Genomic DNA, 10,130 nt, shown 5'->3' with positions numbered 1-10,130 from the left:
AATGATTACTGTGACAGATGGTAGTTTGTAGAAGGCATGCATGAAGGTATTTTGTAGATGAAAGGGTCAACGTCTGTGTGGGGCAAAGGGTTAGATCCTGCCAGACCAAATCTTACGCACACACTGACCTTTTGTAACTGCTGAATTCAACACATTCTTCTACAATCACCAAAGAGATACTGTTACGTGTTGGGTATGGGTTCCTGTATCTCACACAATCCATGACACATATAACTGCTGAGACTAAATGCACATAGACATATAGTGCCAAATGTTATTTATTCCCGACACCCACCCACCCACACACACACACACACACACACACACACACACACACACACACACACACACACACACCTAATTTGTAAGGTCAGAGGGCACTTATATTATATATATATCATGCCCAGGAAAGTGCTTTTAAACCCAGCTGAGGTTTTAGGAAGGATTTTGCTTGAAACACCAAGCAGATTCAAACCTGCCTCAGTTTTGTTTTCCCATTTTCCACATTCCTTAAAAAATAAAGCCGAAGCTTATCTAAAGATATCGTCTGACACAGAGAAAAGACACTGATGCGGTCAAGGAGGGTGGCTAAGGTAAGGGTCAAAAGGTAAACCAGGGGCCTTAATTTCATCTACTGTATTGTGTTTGGATAGCAGCTCTTATCCTAGTCCTCTGGTTATCCCTCTAGTGCCCACTCTCCAAGAAAGGTAAGTTGTTGAAACTGAATGAATTCATGATGGACATTTGTTGAATGTTTTTTTCTGTCGGAGGAAGAATTTAAATGTACATGTTTCTACTTGGAACAATTAAACATTATTGCGTAAAACAACTGATATTCTTATCAAAAACCGAACATCAATATTGGACCAAGTGATATTCTTATCTAAAACCTCTAAAAGCTCAGTCCACAACTTACAACTTACTTATCTTCCGCTACTGAGATGTTAGTGTTCTTAATGTCTGCCTTTACTCTGCTGCTTAAAGTAACACTATGCAACAATTTGACACTTTTTGAGGTATGGTTTTATTGGCAACTAGTTTTGGTACCATCCTTAAATTCATTTTGATAGCATATGGTCATGTGAAAGACAGATAAACACCTGTGTCTTTCCCACTAGCCATCCATGATATGCCCTGTGTAGTTCTGTGTTCCGGGCTGGAACACCCTGCAAAAATGGAAGAAAAGCTTTTAACAGTATGACATTGCCAGCTATACTGCCAAAATACACCAGTTAGTGTGTTGGCAAGCTTCTATCAGTGTCAACTGGAGTGTTGGTGGTGTTTGCAAGGTTTTTGCATGCCTTTTAGGTAGTTAGCTTGCTAGTTTTGGAACAGAACTCCTTATTGCTGCTTTAAATATTTTCAGAGGTCAGAATGTGAATTTAATATATGATTTAATGTTTAATCTCTACATCTTAGGTGTCGAAATTCTACTTTCCATTCATTTAATCTCACCAACAGTCAAAGTATCAAAGCACTTTACAGAAATTAGAACCAAACCTCTGCCTGAACTGAGTTCAACTGTCTTAACAGTTCGGTTGAGCCCCGGACAAGTGTGTAAGGACTGTTACCTATACCTACCGATCAACTAACTCTGGGACACTGATATGGTGATGAGCATAAAGACAGAGAAGAGGATGCCTTTTGATTTGTACTATGAGCAGGTAGTGTATGAGTAGTGGTGAAGGACGTTGGTCCTCATATTCCGACTGGGTTCAGTGAGTTTGATCAACCAAACTGTTTGTGTAAACTAACTGGCCCAGCCCGGCCCAATCAGGCTCCAGGGGAACAGTTCCAGACCACAGTGAACACTGAGAATGTGGGATGGGCAGACTAAGAGAATAGAAGAATGAGGAGAATGGAAGGAGGCTAAGGAAAGAAGGAGAGGAGAGAAGGAGAGGAGAGAAACCGGGGGAGAAATTAAGCAAGGGTGTGAGCAGGTAACGGGGGGAGATTGAGTCTTTATCTTGTCTTATCTGGTAGTCACAGTGTGTTAGAGGGCACAGGGCGATTTCTGCTATGACAAAAACAAAAGCCGAGTGACTTGTTTTGTTTCATAAGATGTGAAACACATTGTTGGGTGTGGTGAGGTGGTCTGACCTGGTGATGGACAACCACCCAGTGGTCAGACGTTGACAGACACCAGGGTAGACATTTCATTTGCTCTCCAATACTATAGATGAACCTGGTGGAGGTGCTGATTGAGTGGGTCCAGGGATTCTGAAAATATTAAAAAGAGAAAAATAAATAGCTACCATTTGCCACCAAGGACAGCCAGATATATGATTGTATATAAGTATTGTATTATAAGGACAGAATAATATAGTGGCAGGCTTGAACACCTTTCCTCAGCTCAGTAGGAATTAGCTTATTATACTCCTAAAGACATATTCATGTTACAAAATAACACTGATATTATGGTATGGTATTTTAGCTCTGACACTGACAGACTCAACATCCTACTCTGCACTACAGTGTCTTGTTTTGTTCTCACCTTTACAATCCCAACTAAATGGGGACTAAATTCCCTCACAGGAAATTCATTGTCTTTTTAGCACAGGCACATTTTCTTAATGGATCAGCACAGCACGGTGCAGATAGTTTTACTACACAAAATGAGTATTTAAAAACAGAATGATGTAACTGAAACTGAGTATATAAAAAGTCTTGTGAAAAAACGACAGAAAAAACATAGATGAGATTCTAGGGAGGGCCAGTTGAAAAGCATAATAGGTTCATACCAGGGGAAAATGTTATCTTAGCTGGCAACAATCATTCCAAAACAGGCATTCCAGCTCTGCAGCTGCATTTGAGAGGCAAGACAGACAATGTTCAGTAGGGTCGACTTGTACTAATCAGTCCGTCCACATAGTGTTCTCCCCTTTGGACAACTTGGCCTATGTTTGTCTTTTGCTCAGATATGACCATATAAGGGGCGCTCCCTGCTACTCCCTGCTACTTCACATGCCAGCACAGTGGCAGAAAAAAATAACCATTTTACGTGGCACAGAGGAATGCTGCAAACACAGCTTGATATTACAGCAAATCAGAGAGACAATTAAGTTTGGGACGCCCCCACCTCCGCCCCCGCCCACCGGTCTGTCTCAGTATTTCCATGTTTGTGGACAAAAGGGCACACCACAGTATTCATAGGGGTGTGTAAACAGGATCCCATGAGGTTAGCTGATTCCATGTAAGATTATACCATGGGGGCGAGACAAACAGGAGCTTTTAGTCAGCAAAAGTCAGACATGTTGATTGTCTGAACTGTCCCTGGTCGACTTCGGAGTCACTTTCATGTAAGATATGTTTGATTTGGTACACGACAGTGGCATCATCAGCTGACCGACTCCATTGCCAGTAACCGCACTGCTCTGTCATGTATTTCTGTGTCTGGGATGTGTGAAAGGATTAGCGCTGACAGACACAGGAGGGAGAGGGTCTGTACACACAGGTGTGCACTACCCAGGTGTGTCTGAGTCAACATAAACACACTCAAAAGGTCACACCCTCTTAAACAACTCATTTTAAACAATGTTGTTTATTCCCGACAACCACACCCACACACACACACACACACACACACACACACACACACACACACACACACACGCATACACACATACACACACACACACACACACATACATACATACACACTTACAAACAGTCAAAGCCTTCCTGACACTAATTAACACAGTTTCTTGTTATTCTTGATGCTTTGTGGCTCTGATAGTGAGCAACAAGAACTGAATGTGTCCAGGACAAACCAAAAACTTGTAGTAAAGAGAAACAAACACTGAGGAAACTAGTAGACGTGCAATCACTACTTCCATCAGTCAGCATTTTGGCACTAGATATTACGATTGAAACTCATGATATCTGGGGGGAAATTGCGCAGCGTAACAGTGAAAGAACCTTGAAATTCCTCTGCTAACTGATAATTTGAGTTATGCAACGAGGTGGGTCTCTCTGAACTATTCCCATGGCCTTTTGAGGCAGATCATGTGGGCTGGCATGGGATGGAAGGTTTGCTTTGGGTCTGATTTGAGGAGGGCAGATTACATCATTAGAGTTGCATTCTGTCCTAAATCCTTTTTCCTTCTTCCTTTTTCACACACATAGACATTTACAGTCGTTGGTGAAAGTCACTTAGAAGGTGCCATTTTGAGGATTACATTTCTACCAGGTATTCTTACAAGCTACAAGCTATAAAATACAAAAAGGCCTTACAAGGGAATAGAGGGAAGGTTCAGAGCGATATGAAAGAGAGGGAGAAGCACTGTGCCTGACCGTGGGCCACAATCACAATCCAAGATCTGTTGACACAAATCACAAAGCAGAATCCTGGTCCACATATCCCCCCCTAATACGGGAGCTTTTCAAACTAAATTATTTGGCATAGAATGCATTGTGTGAGGGTCAGAGTAAATCCCCGATCAAAACAGTGAGATGATACCCTATTGTTTCATCAAATGATACAATCTGGTTTAGCATTTGCATGGGCACATCATGTTGCACTTGGAAAGGTCAGCAAAGAAAACATTTGGAAAATATTTAGTCTGGCATCATCTATGGGCAGATTTCCTTTTAGAAGTGATATCCATTTGTTGTCATTCATATCAAATAGTCACATTAAAACAACTGAATTGTATAAAAAAAATAAAAAAAACATTATTTTACTTCCATCCCATACGCAGCAGCACTCCTTGGTAGACAGACTAGAGATTGGAGGCTCTACAAAGTCTGGCCACTAATCACAGACACCAGTAAGACCTTCACCAAAGACTAAACAGAAAATATTGTACCTACGGTCTGCTTAAGGGTATCTTCAGTAAAGCCACTACAATGCATTAAAATTGATATTCGTTTCGTTAAAAAATCTTCAAATCTTCAAAGGATATTCTGGATATCTCAAAATTGAGATAGAGTGAGATTGAAGTTGAGTTACAGCAGTCTAATTCTTAGTTGGTGATGATTAAAAGTTTTTAGCCAAAATATTATATCACAAATCACAATGTATTTTACTGTTGTTCCACTGGGTAAAACGTATCATAATTAAAGCCAACACCTGACATCTCAGTCAGTTTCACTGGTGTGATGTCAGTAATCTGCCAGATGGTGCAGCTCGCCTGTTAGGCTTGCCCATGCACATCCGCATGTTTCCACACCGACGAGATGCATTACATCACTGAGGATTCCAGATGCACTACATCAAATTCAGTATTGGAGCATGACAAACTGAGAGGTCAAGGGATGTCCTTAGCTCATTCTCCACCCTCTCTACAAGGTGCAGTAGCATGTCATTATGGGTGAGTATGCAAAGCGCATACGTAAGCCTCCCTTGGTGAGGGTGTAACATTGCATCACAAGATTGGACAGTTCTTGTAACAGGGAGTGAACACTTCTTAGGAGATGGCGTCATGCGTATTGCCAGACATTTCCCCCCTGGTGACAGAGCCTCATGTGAGACAGCTGCAATCGGGCCAGAGGGTGGTCAAACACATGAGGATTAATAACTTCATAAAAAAAATCAATGGATACAATCATTCAATTAAAAGACACAACTACTGTGATTATTTTTCATAATTATTTCCATGTGGGGTTATGTGCAAGGAGAAAGTATGGATGAAAAATGGTCAAGGCCCTTTTAGGGTTAGCCTCTTACTTCAAAAGGGTATATAACAACCGATGCTCTCCACATCTCCAGGCTCAAAGTAATCACCTGCTTCATAACTAGTTACACACACCACACTACTACACTACACTACATCAATAACAAAGCATTTTGTTGATTCATAACTGTGAGTTTAACAGGCTATGTGACATTAACTTAAAACTCTAACATTGTTTTGAATATAAACCTTACACAATAACCTTATGGTTACAAATACTAAACTATTCAGTTCAATAATTCCTCAGTCATGATAGGTCCTTTGAATAAAAGGTTGGGGTGCATTTTTAGTTTTAAGGTGATTATCCCAAAAGAGTTCAGAGGAGGTCCGTCCTGCACTGGAAAAAATGTACAAATCGTACTACTCCTTCTGAAGTTCCGTCCTTGTATGGTTCAAGTGATCTTCTGGTGCGGATGATGGGGGAGGACAGCTTCCGTGAGGGAGGCATCTGTGGGACATCATGAGCCTTGTCTGTCTGCCAAGAGGCTCTGGCTAAGTAAAGGACTCGTTAAAAAAAGGGTGGGAAGCGGTGATTAACAGCTCTCAGCCCAATGCACATATAAGCTCTGTCAGATAGGCCATGGTTTAACGCAAACCTACCCTTATCTCTGCAAGCCATTCAATCATCATTTAGTATACTTAACTCCTTCGGGTTTGTGATGTGTTTACAGTGTGCACATAGTAACACACCTTTGTGATAACAGATGAGAAAATAATGAGAATATATAATTATATTCTAGCCCTTAACAAGCATGTTAAAATGTATATTTTACCTATGCTATAGTGGACAAAGTTGGGAAGACATACAAACAGTATTTGGAAAAGATGGGGAATAAATTACGAAGCACTATTGTGCTATCCTGCAGTAGCCTCCCTTATTGGGTTTGACATTTTCCTTCCTTGCTCAGGCCAAACTGTGAATCACGAAGAATCAGTAGCAGCACTATGAAAGATAGTGACACTACAGGTCAAGAAACTCGATTTGATATATGAAAATGAGATGTTGCAATTGCAAACGAACGAATGCTAAAACTCCGAAGGTTTTCATGAAACAGGAATGCATTTGATACAGATGTGGAGCAGCCATTCCAGTCAGAGCGTATTGTTCTCTGCAGGAAGCTAGGTCAAACTGGGATCCCACAAGCAGCACACTCCTGCCGTTTGTGTGGCCTCCTGTTATGCAAGCGGGTGCTGTTGCTGCTGATGCAGCATTCCTCCTGCTTCTGGAGGAGAGGCACCCGGGGAGGCACATGTGAACGGTTATGAGCAAGCGTCTCAGCGTGCACGCCAGACAATGGCTCCTCAGAACTAGCAGATAATCTGTCAAACATTAACATCCATCTCCAACAATGACTCCATTCAGGGATTAAGCTTGTTGTTGTATGTCCATCATCGTATTCCATAATTACAATGTTGTAAATGGAAACCAGGTGACTGCCTCACTTAAAGGGTGTTTATTGGAACTAACTACAAAAGTAAATCATAATCATGACCGTAAAAAAAAGAGTGTATGTATGTATATAAATGCTTCTATTTACATATTATTTCAGCAAACAATCTGTTCAAACACTGTCGGGTGGGTGTTATTATTCTCTGCTTGTGCACAAGGAAGCAATCTTTGTTTGTATTTCTGTGATGATCCTAAACTAATGAGCTCCTGGTGAAACATGGCGCCAAGGTCTACTAGAAGGACAGCTGGTGAGCAGTCGCCCCTGCTATCAAATACCCAGAAGGTCATCGAAAGATGAATAGGAAGTGACTCACTGCATCGATACAAAGAGTATAGATAGATACTCAAAGAGTATACAGTCCCAACAGAATAACTAAGACAGGAAAATATCTGTGTATGTCCCTCTTTCTTGTCGACGTGTCAGGCACGACTGAGAAATAATGCAACCCCAGTACACTAAACCCACCTCACTACTCAGTTCCTATGCCTTATTGTGCCTATCTAGATGAGCACAAGTAATTGGCTCAGTGTTAGCACCAAGAAGACTCCTGCACAGTCAGGTATCGGACTCCCCAGAGTCTCTTAACCGGTGACCACAGCAGTGCCTTTCTCAAGAGAAACGGTTCTCCAGCTGACTACAGCAATGCCTTTCCGGCATAAACATGTTGTGATGTTTCCTCTGCATGAACATGCTTTTGTTGGGGAGAGAGCTTTTAATAAAGGCACTGAAATAGTGTAGGATTATTCCTTTCACTATTGCAATCTAAACACTCAGTCAACTTGGATTTTATGCTTACATGAAGTGCATACATGTGGAAATAAAGCTGTCGTGCAAATCCTACTCAAACATCAAACACCAAGAAGACATCACAAACTGTACAGTGTCAGGATACCTGTGCTGAAGAGACATACTGGAACTACTGTAGGTCTGGATTATACAGGAGTAAACAGCCAGTCAATACACAACATTAAATATACTATCACCTATTACCTGTACTATCTATTCTGAAAACATGTACCTTATACTGTGAAATGTTCCTCTCTGAAACTAGCTCATTTTATTTAGGGATTCTTTTTATCCACTGAAGAAACACAACACCTTTTGATTTCAAACCACTTTTACCAAGTTAGGCTACTCAAAGTTTCCTCAACAATATGACACAAACCCCCAGTTGGCTTCCACAAAAACTAACACTGAAAGGCAAGCTCACAAAAAAATGAACAGTAATATGTGAAGAGTATTTTTCAACATGGGCTGTCATCTGAGGTCAAGATAACAGTTTAATAATATGAGGAAATACTTCAGTTGCCACACAAAGATTAAGCTGTTTGGTAGCTATGGAGGTTCAGACAGAAATGTGTGGGGGAGTCTGGATGAGTGTCCTTTGCCTACTAATATGTGGGATATGTCACTTTCACCCACGGCCACGCTCCCACCCAGGCACTGACCTTGCCCTTCTGGGAGTTGCGGAAGCCGTTGCCATGACCACTGCTTTCGAGTTTGGGTCAAAACACACAACACAAAGGGGAAGCACTATATTTGCAGGAGAGTGACACAATCTCTCTGACAGGAGTGATATATTTCATTTGCCTTTCAAGTGTTTCTACAATGTCGGACATAGGCAGTTTGAACATATATTTGACACGCACAACTTTTCTTCTTAATATTACATGCAGTGACATTAGTGCATTTGTTAAAATTACATTTACAGAGGTTCGTTAATTTAATTGTGGTCTATTTTTGTACATCCTTTGAATACAGCAATGAAATGGTGTCTCAGATTCTTAGAGTTTGTGTATATCAGTTTGGTGCTTCTACCTTTCCCTACTTGTTGCTTCGTCACTACAACACTGCCCCCAAGTGGATCTACAACAAACTACAGCTGAGCAAAGCTAGTTGAAGCACTCTTACAGCATTGCCTCTCTCCAGCACACAGGTGGCTTATTCACAAAAGTTAACACTGCCCTCTTGTGGATTAACAACAAACTGCAGCTCAGCCATGTTGAGTTCAACACCCCTCTTAATAACACGACTGTTCGTTGATGTAGTCGGCGTCTGGTGTAATGCCTCCGAAATTCTAAACATTATACAAATCATGTCTTTTACCATTACTTGTTGTATTTGGCCATGTAAAATGTGTTACTGAAATGAATGGCAATTGGGCCATTTCCATTATGAAACAACTGAGTTGGGAAACAGACGCAGACGCAGTTTCCACCCTACTGAACAATCCACTCAGTGGTATCTCCTTTTAAGAGGGCTTCTTTCCTTGCCATTGTCACTCTGTTTGCACTTGGGAGTATGTAAACCCCCTTGGACAGATGCTCACTGTAAGTTGTGATATGGAAGATATAATAATGAACCAAAGTGAACCACAGCGGTTGGTAAAGCCAGCCCGATCTTCAGTGCAGGGCCAGCCCTGACAGTGTTGGAGCCCTAGGCAAGATTTTACTCTGGAACACCATCCCCACCCCCCAAAATAAGACTTTAAAGTAACACTATGCAACAATTTGACACTTTTTGAGATATGGTTTTATAGGCAGCTAGTTTTGGTACCATCCTCAAATTCATTTTGATAACATATGGTCATGTGAAGGACACCTGTGTCTTCCCCACCAGAATATGCCCTATGTAGTTCTGTGTAACGGGCTGGTACACGCATGATATTGCCAGCTAAACTGCCAAAAGACTAAAGTTAGTGTGGCCACCTTCTATCAGTGTCAGCCGGGCTGTTGGTGGTGTTTGCAACGTTTTTACATGTCTTTTAGGTAGTTAGCTTACTAGTTTTGGAACAGAACTCCGTATTGCTGCTTTAATAATTATAGAATTTGCAATTTTGTCACTTACATATGATACAGTGGTTAATTCAAAAACACACAACGCTGCAACTCCAGTTGAGGATGCAACAATGTTTTGGTTACTTTACTTACACAGACACGCTAAGCTGCAACTCCAGTTGAGGATGCAACAATGTTTATGTTACTTACACAGACACACTAGGCTG

Source organism: Clupea harengus, chromosome 4 (genome assembly GCF_900700415.2).
Source record: "Clupea harengus chromosome 4, Ch_v2.0.2, whole genome shotgun sequence".
NCBI lineage: Eukaryota > Metazoa > Chordata > Actinopteri > Clupeiformes > Clupeidae > Clupea > Clupea harengus.
The sequence above is the reverse complement of the archived record's forward strand: the minus strand, read 5'-3'. Positions refer to the sequence as shown.